Genomic DNA, 14,217 nt, shown 5'->3' on the forward strand with positions numbered 1-14,217 from the left:
TTGCTCATCATTTTTCTGTGATTTTAGCACTGACAAGCCTTCTTCTGATTATTTATATGGATACATGGTATTTTCTACTTCAGTCATGGTTATTTCTGCTTCATTTAGAATGAGTGGTTCTCCAGGTGGTTCTTGGCTTCCTGTAAGAGAAGGTTGACTGCCACCAGGAGTGTCTTCATCTAGTTGTGCTTGAACTTCTTCCTCTTGTTGGCCTTCATTGTCCAAAATGTATTTGTATTGCTTGAAATTGATGTTTGTTATACTGCTTTCATTTGCATTGAATGCAGCTTCAAATGAGTAATGGTTACCTAATTATTATTCTTTTCTCCGTGGTTTAAAAAAATTGCTGTAGAGCCATGTAATACAGTTTGCTATGTTGATGAGTTTTAAATTATAATTTTATATGATTAATTAGGCTGGGTTTGCCAAGTTTGACGAGGCTTCCTTTACAAACTGGGACAGCATATTTTCCAGTTTGTTCATCTTGTTTGACATTTTTGTAGTGGTAGTTTTGGGCTATGAGGTATAGGCACATGTTTTCCAAAGCAGTACTTCTGCTTGGGTAGTATGTGACTAATACATTGTTTTTTTTTTTAAATGTCCTGGCTGTTGGGATTATTTGTGGCTATTGTTTCTATGTCTTGGTAGGATTTCAGCACTCTTTTTGTGGATGCAGCTGGACCGAGGCTTAGCCAGACTATGTGTTGAGATTTGCCATATAAGGCTGTGCCTGTTAAGTGGTCTGCAACTTCGTAGCATCTGCATTCTCTATGGGAGAGCATTTTTATGCCAAAGCTGTACAATTTTTGTCACTGTGTTTTGTCAGATGATATGCCATCCCAGAGTTCTTTTAGCTGTATTTTCTCAGCTTTTGTGAGATAGGCTGTGACATATCTTGCAACAGCAGTGGAATTGTCTGCAATATATTATATATCTATGTTTGCATTTCGCAAGAGGGCAATGATTGTATTGTAATCATTGATGTACTTTGAAGCTTTGTTTCTTTTAATGTTGTATGTGTTTTAGGCGATTTGCCTTTCACACTGTGTCTAACAGAAGATATCATGCAGTTTACTTGTTCTTTTTGCTGAAACTGGTCTAGGTAAACCAAAGCGGCATTTGGTGTAGTATTTAACTTTGTTTTTATATCTACGTCGGCAGTATTTGCTGCACTTATGTTTTTGGAAGCGTAAAATGTGTGTGCCTATGTCAATGTGTGGTTTGTGAAGTGATGTCGCAGGATATGTTTTTGTGTAAACTGCAAAACAGTGGCATCACTGTCATGACCAAATTTAGGAGCATCTTTTATCCACAAAAGTATTTGGATGTGTGGTGCGCCTCTCGATTGATATTCTTTTCTCCAAAAGAATTGTTCCACTTCTCTGAGGGGAAGGGTACTTTTATTGCAGATGAAGTGCAGCATGGCAATAAAGTAATTGTGAAAGTGTCTTGATACATTTACAGGGTCAAGAGAACAGAGTTCTCCTGGTGTTTTTATGTCTATTCCTTCTTTATTTTGGTTTGTTATGCGTAAGAAGTTGTGCAAGTCATCCCTTGCATATTCTAGAACAACTAAAAGTAACAAACCATTTGGGTGGGTTGAGGTTCAAAGCATACAACGTACATCAGCGTGACGTTGGAACCAGTATTTTTTTGAACCAGGCATTTTTGCCAAGAGATTTGATACTTGACTGCAAAACCTCATCTTTGTCTTTTATCTTTTGAAGCAGTTGGGTAGCAGACATATTTAACACATTAGAGCCTGTTTTTAATGTGTTTGCAACTCCATAGAGTTGCTAGTTCACTTTCGAACAGGAGGTGGAATATGTATTCTACATTTTGGTCTGAATCTATGGTCTTCAGAATACATTTGTAAAGAGCGATATTCTGATGCTGTTATTTGTGTGCATCTTTCATCGTATCTTCTTCCTTTTCCTGTAGGAAAGAGTAGAGGAAAGGAACATGCTTCTACAATTTTCTCCCATATGTTGATTGGAGATCGTTTGGCTTGATGTATTTGATATGTTTCTAATGCATCGCTGATGGCGTCTTTGGAGTGTAGTGGATGAATTGTATTCTGGTCCAAAATATTGGATGCAGTAATAGGATCTACACGTTCAAATTGGCCAGTTGGTTGTGAATACTGAATTATTTAGGTGGTTTCTCTGAAGTTCTCTTCTATGTTTATATCTTTGTACTAATCATTGTTTTCTTTTAGATATTGTAGGACTTTTCTAACTTTGTTTAAGTCTACTAGTTAATGCTAAATTTGTGTGTCTTTTGTTGGTACAACATTAACTAGGATAATCAAAGATTTTTCTATTGGCCATTGCACTCATAGAGTTTCTACATTTTCGTTAAGATCTAATGGCAAATATACTACTTTGCCACAAATTCCTTTTATTAATTCAGGAGGAGGCAATTTTGCTGTTGGACTGGAGGCATATTATAGTTTGAAATATGTCTACTGTTTGGATTATAATACTCTCTTACAAAATAAGTTGTTGGAGAGCTTTTGCAAGTGGGAATATTTCCAAGTTATTAGTGACAGCACGTGATGGCATTTGGTTATTATCAAGCTTTGTATTGCAGTATGTGCAAAGTATTGAGGGGTCACTTATTTTGTATTTATTTTCTGTTATAAGATGTAAAGCTAATTTGAACCATTGTCCTCTATTTTGTAAGTCATATCTACAATGTTTGTGCCCTTTTTTTAAAAAAAAAAAGCTCTGCAACAAAACACATACTTGGCTTGGTATTTCAGCAGATGTGTTTTTAAACTTTATTTCTTTTTTGTATGTTTTTATTAGAAGGTTGGTGTTTGTAATGTTTTTGCTAATGTTTTCTAAAGTTACTGAATTTTCTAAGTCATCTTCACTTTCAAAATATTTACTTTGGGTGTGTTCTATTTGTTGAAGTAGTTATTTGGCTGTTCCTTGTTGGAGAATGTTATTAAAATGTTGCAGTTGTAAAGCAGGACTTTTTGCATAGTACAGTCTCTGCATAAAATTCTGTATAGTGGAATGGTGTGTTCCTAACATTTGGATGTGCTGGAAGGTGCTTTTGCACAAAAGAAAAAAGATGGGTAACCCCTACATCAGACATGGGGGGAAAGTACTAAATCAAAAAGAAGGCATGTCACATGCAAAACCACTACTCATTTATACAATATTAAACAGACTTCAACTGAAAAGATGAAAGGAAGGCAAACTCAGAACATCCTATACCACAAATAATCAAAAAAGCAATGTTAATTAATATCACATAAAAACATATCAAATCAGAAGTTTGTGCCCATAATTCATATTGGACTTTCATAATAGGAAAACACAATGCAAGTTGTAATACTGATATATTCTATTCAGTACACCGACTGTGTGGACAACACCACACAAAAGAATGCCAGAGGTGCAGAACTGCCGCCAGATGAAGGGGATCACATGGAAGGAGGCTGTCTCTCACGACAAAACCACAAATACGCGGTCAATCATACATTTTAAACATTCAATGTGGATTGCCAACTGGCTAAAGTGAAAATAGTGCATTGGAAAGCCACTGGGGGCAATTCATCATACAAAGCATCACTTAAACGAATTAAACATCATATTCAATCGAGAAACATTAAATCGAGCATATGAGTAAAGTGCATGGGGTCAACTACACATTCTAGAGACAACGATGGTAAATGCCAAGGGTGTCAAACCTAGTTTTGATGAATTTATGCATCTAGTTCAAAATGCTGATGCAGTGGGTCGTGGCCAGTGGGCGTGCGATGAAGACGTGATCCTTCGTCGCTCCCGGGCCGCCAGCCCTATCCTGCATCCATCCTGCTTAAAATAAACTTTTGAAATACCCAAAAAACACTTCAGCGAAGTGCAAAACCCTGCTGCATCTAAGAGTTGCACAGCGGATTGTGAACGGTGCGAATCCCCAAAGATATGACTGCCACAGGCCAGAGGCAACAGACCGTGAAAAGGCAGCCAAGATGGCCACCGGAGATAAGAAGTAGGCAGTGAGCGCAGCGATCCAGCAAGGGAACCAGCCTGTGGAGCGAAGCGACTGTCCCCTACTGTTCCGGCGTCGTGAGAGCAGAGGTCTGAACACACACCCTCCCCACCGCCCCCACCTGTAGACCTGGGAACAGTGTACGACCGGACGGGGTCAATCCAGGACCGCCATCTCCTGTAGCGGAGCAACGCGTCTGTGATACGCGAAGGCGGCAAACACCACCCTGCACACGAAGGAGTGAGGTGGTCCTCCCCCCCCGCCCTGAAGCAGGGATGAAGAGCAGACATAGCCCGGAACACCTGGGGCGAGTGAGTGTTACCGGTAATCCAGAAACCCACAGTGCACCCTGTTACGCGAGGACACTTATGAGAACTCATTCCTGCACAACGCTGCCGCTGCTACACCGCAAGAGGGGGAAGTAATAATACAACCTTCCCCCCGTGTGAAACCAATGAGAAGCTGAGACGAGCCTGAATATAGCTGATAAGACCCACATCAAGGGGGCGGGTGCTCCGCTCTGCGTATAGCGCCTGCTGGTCCTCCCCCAAAGCAGCAGTAACGTCCCTGGAGTTCCAGAAAGGTGCAGATAAAGAATAGCAGTAAGGGGAGGGGGAAGCGGGAGATGGGAGGGGCAATTGAGAACCGCAGACCCCTGCCTGCTCTCCTGTCACACCAGTGCAGCTTTAAGGACCCCACGAACCCCAAACACCCCTGCTCCAATACAACACCAATCAGACCAATAAGGCAAAAAGAGGACATTGAGGCTCCACAGAGACACGTGTCCACAGGCACTCCCCCCGGGCCAAACTATACGGCGCCAGCGGGGAGGACACAACACTAGCAAAGGTAAATGGCGGCAACCCCCAAAATTCTGAAACTGCAGCGCTGGGCACCATTATGAAAGTGCGACACCCATAGCAAGAACAGTCATCCACCACAACAGACATACTGGGAACCGAGTGCAGATGAGCCAAGGGGGCCAGACGGTGAAACCTGCAAAGCGCCACACAAATCACACAAACATCCTGTAAACACCAATGTGTGCCGGGCAGTGGGACGGAACATGCAGGAACCTATAAGAACTGATAAAACCCACGCTGGATGTAGCAAATAACAGCAAACGAAATGGTCACCCCCCCAGAGATCGGTGCATGTGTTAGGACCCCAAAACCTGAAAAGCACGCTGTATTTGGGCTGCACGAGAGTTAAGTGTCTCAGTACATCTTGTTGCTGCACATAACTAACAATTCACACTGCGGGGGGGGAATAAAGGTGAGAACACTCCGAACTAGGAAACAGGAAGGATAAGACACTGTAAGCAGTGGAAGCACACACATGGGCACAATACGGCTGCATATGAACCCCTGTGAACTACAAGTACTCCCGGCAAAAACTGGACACAATAAAGCAAGACCCCACTCTGTGCAGTCCCACGGCACCACCTCCCAATAGTCTCCATGATCCAGGGAATAACAAACCCAATACTCCGCAATACAACTGCGAGCCAACACTATAAACCCCCCCCACAAATCAAAAGAAATCTCTGCACCACGACGACGTCGAGACAATACGGGGAAGGACAAACCCAGGAAAACCTCCACACAAAGCAGGATAGAACAATACGCCACTACACCAATGTCGCACTCGCCCGAGCGGCCGGCATCAACTGAACCTGACAACATGGAAGATGACATCTCCCTCAGAGACGTGATGGTCGCCATTGCCAGCTCAAAAACATCAATGGAGAAGAAAATGGACAGTATTGGTGCTGACATATCCCTACTGAGACACAACCTCCATAAGCTAACCTCACGCACTGGTGAGGCCGAAGCACGCATTTCGGAAGCTGAAGACAACCTACGAGGGGTCAATCCACACATGTCCGGCATGCTAGACAGCATTAAAATCCTGGAAGCAAGGGTGGATGAAAGTGAAGGAAGATCCAGGCGCAACAACATCTGCATACTCGGCCTCCCCGAGAAGGCAGCAGAAGCAAGCATGGAGCTATTCCTTGAGGAGTGGCTCATAGACACATATGATGCAAAATCCTTTTCCAAATTCTTCTCCATTGAGCGGGCACATCATGTTCCAACAGGTAAAGTCACACCAGGGGCGCCACCGCGCACAGTCATAGCAAGATTCCTAAATTAAAGGGACAGAGATGCCGTACTACAGATGGCAAGGTCAAAGGGGTCCGTCAGCTACAATGGATCTAAAATTGCTTTCTTCCCTGACTTCACCATAGAGGTGCAAAAAGTGTGCCAATCCTTTGATCCACTCAAAAAACGGCTGCAAACAATGGGAACGAAATATGGCCTAATCTTCCCCCCCGCCCAACTCAAAATATTCCACAATGGTACAACAATGCACTTGACAGACCCGAAAGAAGCGTGGAACTGGGTGGAAAGACACATAGAAGGTGATAGGAGCACTAGGAAGAAAACAGGGGGTGAACGCAACAGACCTCACCCAGAGAGACCACCAGACATCAGACCCCAACAACAAGACAAAATACCGCCACAAGGAAACGAATAACGAATGGCAACAATCGAAAATAACACAATCACTGTAAGCTGGAGCATAATGGAGCCCCTGCTCCAAGCGGAATCATGAACCACAAGGCACACAATGGCTGGCGGCCAAACCAGAGCCGCCCCCGATGAGGAAGCGACCACACAGCATCAAGCAAGAGTACTAGGCTCCCTAGCTTCAGTGTCTATACACAAACTGTGAAGCTAAACTAGTATGGTGCTCATATATGCGAACTGAAGTTTAATTGTTTACAAGTTTATAATGGGACGACAGATGCTTCATTTGGGGTTGGAGTATAGGGAGGGGGGAGTTGGGGAAAAGTTTTTCATTCACCGGTTAGCGTACAGTGACGCCATGAGCTCGACCAACGCAAGGAAATCCGAAATAAAGCACATCCTTACAACCAAAAGACACCCACGTCCCATGTGGCATACCCACAAATCAAACATCCAGACATCTGATGACACCTGAAGCTGATCCTACCACTAGACACCTGATGCTCATGACATGGAATGTGAATGGGCTAGGGTCCTGCATTAAAAGACGGCTGGTGTTACAATATATAAACCTACGCTCACCGGATATAGTACTACTAACTGAAACACACCTCGCTGGAACGATATGTAGCCTCTTCAAAAGATCTAACTACCGCACTGCGATCAATGCAGGATTCTCTATGGGAGCAAGAGGGGTGCTAATCCTAATACACAAGAGGCTTCCACTGGCAATCTCCCACATAACGCAGGATAAAGGGGGACGATATGTACAAATACACGCAACCTTATGGAACCAAACCCTGGCGATTATGGCAATATACTCTCCACCATCTCTCCTAAACAATCTGCTAGCAGACATCACCCCCATCCTTGCCTCAAATATAGCAGACACTTGGATCATAGGTGGAGACTTCAATGAAGTAATGGACAACACTCTAGATCGCACACACTTGAGAGGGAGAAACCCCGTTGCTAACACCAAACTTGCTACCTTTGCCTCTGCTCTGGGCCTGCGTGACGCATGGCGAGAGCTACACAGCAATAAACGCGAATACTCCTTCCACTCAGGTGCGTATGCCTCGATGTCCAGGATAGACTACTTCTTCCTACCGACCCAGAGTATCCACAAAGTACACAGCGCGTCCCTCCTGCCGCAAGGTATATCAGATCACTCACTCACCACTGCTACTGGAACTTGTTACAGAAAGACCCCGTTCCCCCTCCTAACTGGCGGTTTAACTCCTATTACCTGGTGTTCCCAGACCTACAAGAAAAGTTAGAAACGGTCACCTCCAACTATTTTGAACTCAATATAGGCTCGGTGGATAATCCTGGAACACTATGGGAGGCCTACAAACCAGTTCTGAGGGGCGGAATCCTCTCGTGGACAACAGCTAAAAAAAAGGCTCAGCCGACACAGGTTATTGAAGCCGAAAAAGTAGTCATGATCAAAGAGACAGAGCACATTACTAACAATACTCCCGAGTCAAACAAAGCTTTAATACTAGAGCAGAAGAAGATACATAATCTGTCCTTAGACTGCGCCATAAAAGCGCACAGCGCCATGAAGGCACGCCTATATGAAACAGGGGAAAAAGCTGGCAAACTGCTTGCATTGCTGGAAAAACGAGATGAGGGACACCAACTATTCAAAAATATTAAAAACACAAATGCAGAAATAATCTCCTCTGACAGAGAGATAGCGGAATGTTTTGCAAAATTTTATGAAGAACTATGAAGAACTATACAAGCCCCCCAATAGCGTAGTGGATAGAACCTTAATAGACGGTACTGACCTCCCAACACTCACCACAGAACAAGCCAATACATTGGACACTAAAATAACAGAAGATGAAATATCAGAGGCTATCTCACAACTCCAAGCAGGCAAGACCCCAGGCCCTAACGGCTTTCCACTCTGGAATAAATAAAACACCTAGACATAGCAACTCAACTGCTCAATATGTTGGAACACTCCCAAAAAGTGGGTATACTTCCACTAGACCTACGCAAGGTCACAATAATTGTAATCCCCAAAAAAGGTAAACCCCCAGAAGAATGTATCTCCTATAGGCCCATATCCCTAATAAACGGCGAAGCCAAAATACTAGCCAATAGACTCCAAACAGTTATCACATCACTGATCCATCCGGACCAATGCAGCTTTATGCCACAGAGATCCACAAGAATGAACATCCGCAGGCTTCATCTGGCACTTGAAAGAGCGCCCACTATACAACAATCATTGGCATTATTAGCCATAGACTTCGAAAAACCTTTGATTCGGTCCACTGGGAGACCTTGTGGATAATCATGGGAAAAATGAACTTCGGAGAACAATTCATAAAATGGGTCCAGCTCCTATATAATACCCCAATAGCAGAGGTGAAGGTGAATGGTTGATCCTCGTGTAATATTCAACTGGGTAAAGGAACCAGACAAGGGTGCCCACTATTGGCGATGTTGTTCGCACTGATCATCGAGCCATTAGCTTCAATCCTACGTAACACAGCAACGTGGTCTGGTTTCCGATGGAGCCCAACCTGGGAAGACAAGGTATCCCTTTATGCAGATGATCTTCTGGTGTACCTAGGCGACCCAGCAATCTCCTACCCAAATACAGATCAAATACGGGGCCTTTAGTGGCCTGAGAGTGAACAGTCAAAGGAATAGACTGCATACCGCCTGAAGGGTCCCCATACGAAATCGAACTTAACCAATTTCAATAGCTAGGCATCCTGATCGCACATAAACTGGATAACTACGTGACCCAAAATCTGCAACCGATAGTGAAACGATTTGCACAGGATGTGGACCATTGGGAGTCATTTCCACTGTAACTGGAATTTTATTGCAATTTGCAATGAAGGAGACATTCGGAAAGTTGAAGGAAATGTAGATTTTTTCTCGCAATGCCCAGAGACAGATTGATGCGCTTGAGTTCCTTCAGTCCACAAATGGAGAAAGCGAGGCGCAATGTCAATAAGGCTATATGCATTTTTGTGAGAAGTTTGTGTGACGTCTTTCCATAGTGAAAATATTAAATTTGACATTGCCAGAATTTTCCGTAGAGATGGAGTACATCTTAATGATGCAGGTAATCAGATTTTTCTGCAAAACATTCAGAATGCTTTAAATATACAAAGCCTTTTTCAATAGGTGCAGAAAAAATACCTGCATCCACTGGGAACAAAATTCCTACTTCTTGCAAGTTAAAAAAAATATTTAAGTTTAGTACAATGTTCTTTAGTTTACTATATAAAAGCTAAAAATACAAAAAAAGGTTATTTTCAAAGCCACCATTTTCCCAAGGAAAAAAGTTAATTGTTTTTGATGCCACCACCACACACATTTTTTTGATGTCTGCGGACTACCGTTCTGTCTGCGGACTCCACAGGCTGCATAGGGGCCCGTAACTTTTTTGTTCGTTCTATTTTTCAACTGTGAAAGGTGGCTCTTAAAGTAACCGTGTTTTGTGTTTTATATTATTTTTTGTCTTTTTTTGCAGGGGAGGGAAGGGGTACCAACCATGGGGACGAAGGGGCAGGTGGAGAGAGGAAGATGTTGGGTGGGGCCTTAATCTGGCAGGGGGAAGTGTTTCTCATGCTCCTTGACCACAGCCTCGAAAGCACTCTAAAACTGCTCCCCATTACAGAGTTGTGTGTTGCAGTACATACACAGTTCTCTGACCCTCGAAAGGTAAGGGTCGACAGTGTTATGTATGGCCTGCGAGGCTTCTGCTGGGATCCTCTGCCCCACAGGAGTGCCTTTTGTGGTGACAGGAGCAGAGGAAGAGGTAGAGGGTGTCAGCCTACTCGGCCCTTCGAAAGGTACCACCTTACTTGCTGCTTGCTTGTCATTTGACTTGATGAGGGACCGCGTGGAGGTCCCGTAGGAGTACAGACCCGGTTTTCCACGACCGAGGACAACCTTGCACTCAGGGCATCGAACCTTGTCTGCACAAGCCTTTGGTAGACCCCCTACAGTGGTAAACAGCTGCCACACCCAGGACTCATAACAGGACCTGGAGAGAGGGACTTCCAGTACCTCATCTTCCTCTTTTTCCTCCTCTGTATCCTCACACCTGTTTCCCTCTACAGGCCTTCCAGGTGGTGGTGGTGGTTGGGGAGCTGAAGTGGCCCTAATCATGCCATTCTGGTCTCCAATAAGCAAAGAAAACGGGTTTATAGTCATAGTCGAATGAAATAATATCGAAAGTCATGATGTCTAAAACAAAAAGTCCAAAAAGTCGTTTTTTTTTTTTTTTGGTTTTTTGTTTGAAATGGGTGGCGGAGGGGTTCCCCCCCAAACCCCTTTATTTATTTTTTTGTTTTACCCCTTTTTTTAACCCCCCGATCCCAAAATAACATGTAAATTAAAAAATAAAAAATTCAACATTTTTTTTTGTTGACATTATTGTTTAGTCATTTTTGCAATTCGATATTATGTTTTCGACATTATGAATGCACACCAAGAAAACGAACAGGTGCTCTCTCCTCGACAGCAAGATTGAGAATGAGGAACTCTAATGGACGGGTCCCTTTAGAAGGGCGGACCGCGCGACTGTCCAGGCTATCAAGCCACAAATGGGGCTTAAAAAGTTGCCAGATAAACTAAGACATAGTGTAGGAGCTCATCAAGGGTATGGTTTCAGCTTGAAACACCCTAGATTGGCCAAAAATGCAGTTGTAAACTGTCCTGGGACATGTCCGCAGCGCGAGTGCCAACACATGACATCCCTGGAAACGACTGCTCTCCTACGGACACCTATTGGGTGGGAGACGATGTGCACATACGTGCCAGTGTCTGCAGGATGGGCGGAGTCGCCAAACTAATTAAAAGTGCACCATGCGCAAGTGGACATGTCCGCACAGGCCAGTGTCCGTGGGCACAGTGAGATGAGGTGTGCATGCGTGCCAGTGTCCGCAGGACCTGGGCAGAGTCCCTGAACTCATTAAAAGTGCGCTACACGAGAGCGGCTATGTCGGGACAGGTGTGGTGTCCGGTAGCACCTCCATTTTGGTTACAGACAGTTGCGCAGTTTGCAGACCCAGTAAGACTATACACACACATATTTATTGAAAAAAACATACATTCAATTAACAAAGTGATGGGGAATCGGAATGGGAAACCTAAATGAGAGAATTGGGATTTTCTATACAATGTTAATGAAGAGAGTGAGGTGGTGTCATGGTATCTTTCATTTACATTCAGGGAATTTTATAAGGATGATTGATTGGGACAAGGTGAACAGGTACAAGTAGGGCAGAGATAGTGATCATTTTCCTTGAAATTCTTTTTCACCTATGTCAGCAACTGCATGAAATTATTATTCAGTTCATCCATTTTTGATGATAACTTGATTAACTCATTATGTACATTTGGGGTTACGGGCTCTCTGTGTAAATCTTCAGGTTCACTCAAATAGAATTGGGCCCTGGTTTCCTCATCATCACTATGTACTGTGTAAAAGATGATCATTGTATAGTGCCATTTGAACAAATTACATTACTTTTCTGTTTTAAAATTGTATTGTAGAGCGGTTTTCTTCAGTCATTTCGTTTCTTGGGAAATATTCCTCAAACCATTTCAGTGTACTTGCCATTTCTGTTAAAACAAAACAATAGTGCTATTTCTTTTAAGTTATATATATGTAACAAATGTTAATAATAGAGAAAGAAATACAGTGTACTTACTATTTTCTAAGAGCTTCTTCCAAAATAAATGCCAGGTGTTTCTGTAAGCAAGGTTTTACTAAGGTGATACTGTGAGGTTTACAGTTAAGCTTTGTGCTTGGTGCATTCCATTACATTGTGCACTAAATCAAAACATAGTTGTAGTTTTTGAAGTACAGATTTCCTATAAATATTTATTTTTGGATGTAGTACATATATATCGCTGTTTCATGTATATATGTCTTTGTCGGTTGAAGGATACAACCTTGTAAGATAACCCCTTTTGGGGATTGTGAATGCTGTCCAAAGTCCGTGGACATTTGCGTGGTCCATGGACTCTGTGGTTATCATGTAGGCTGCAGGGATGTCCGTTTGATGTAAGGGACATGTAGAAAATGTAGGGTATTGTGGTAAAAACCCAAGAAATACAGTGAAAAAACATTGTTAAAGGGACGTTCTGGTTAAGTTGCACTAATAAAAACCCGTGAAATTCAGTGAAAATACTTTGTTAAAGGGACGTTATGGTTACAAGTCAAATTGAAAAAAAAACAGAAATTCACCAGTTGTGGTAAGGTAAGCAAGCATAACTCATGCCACCACCGTGGGGGAGTCTTCATGTTTTGCTTTTAGAGCTTTCTGCGTTTTTTGTGCTTTTTTGGGTAGGAAAAACCCTATTTTTGTTGAATCGAGCCTTTGTGCTCCATCGTTTATTCATCCGATTAATGGGGACCCGTTTTTCGGCATCTTTCATCACCCCTCATGGGCAGAATTGTCGAGTGTTTTCTTCTTGGAACTTTCCAGAAGGCCATCAGGCCTACACCGCGTCGGATCATGTCTGAGGAGGAGGACGGGGCTTCCCTCTTTAAGCTCTGCACCAGTTGCGGTTTGCAGAATGTTTTACGGACGACAAGCATTCCCAGTGCCTTTGTCTTCACCCGACGTACAAGGAAGAAGATTGCGGGATCTGCCGTGGCTTTACCAAGCGCACAATGAAGGATCGCACGTCAGACTGGCGGCGTGGCTCAAAGCAAGGCCCTCTACCCTGTGTGGTCCAGAGGGGCATGCCTCATCCGGATCCAGCCAACCAGAGCAGGCTTCTAAGTCCTTTGAGGATGCTCCATCCGTGGGGGTCCAAGACAAGGCCAAGCACTGCAAGTCCGCTTCTGTCGGGGTTGCCGTGCAAGCGGGACCCACGCCGGTCAGGGCACATTCATCGTCTCCTTTGTCCTCAATCTCCAGCTATCACTCCAATTCTTCGTCAAAGAGAAAGTCAGCTACCCCGGGGAAGCTGCGGGAGAAGCCGGAGAAGGCCAAGCAGGACAAGGTGTTCAACATGCCCATTAATGCCCAGGTGATCTCAAAGGTGAAAGGGGCTGACCCAGTCCAGGGTACCCCGGTGGCGGTCAGGGTGGCTCTTCCTCCCAGGCGGGAGGCTTGGGCCAAACCAGTGGAGAAGACTCTGGAAAAGAGTATGCCAGACCTTAGCTTAAAACCGACCCCTCGGGACCTAAAATAGGGGGCGGGGGCATTGAAGAACTCCAGGGCATGGGTATTTCTTCTTCCGACAAGGAAGACATAGCTTCCGTTAACACCATCCCAGAAGAGGGTGGGGATGACAACGAGAACGCCTAGGAGGGGGTGATGACATAGACACTGGGCCCAGTGACCCTATTCTCCAGGCACCTCCCAGAGATCTGCTGTATATTCTCTCTACCCTCCACACACTGGTGTCAGAGATTCAGAAGACAATGTCGATGGCACCACCGGCAATGACCCTGTTGACACCAGGGCCATCACTGCATAAGGAAAGAAGTAGACACCCTACGCCTCAACTCCAACCACCACTGCCCTCCCCTCCATCCCCCTAGGGATACAGGGACGGACACAGCGATGACAGACACCAACTGAATCGCTCTGCCACCAAGGACTTCTCTGCTGTACGAAGTGGCCTCCTTCCATTTCATGATTGCCTGTGCGTCGGATCTTTTCCAGCTCACCCCGGAGAG

This window comes from Ambystoma mexicanum, chromosome 1p, assembly GCF_040938575.1.
Source record: "Ambystoma mexicanum isolate Mex_15411 chromosome 1p, UKY_AmexF1_1, whole genome shotgun sequence".
Classification (NCBI taxonomy): Eukaryota; Metazoa; Chordata; class Amphibia; order Caudata; family Ambystomatidae; genus Ambystoma; species Ambystoma mexicanum.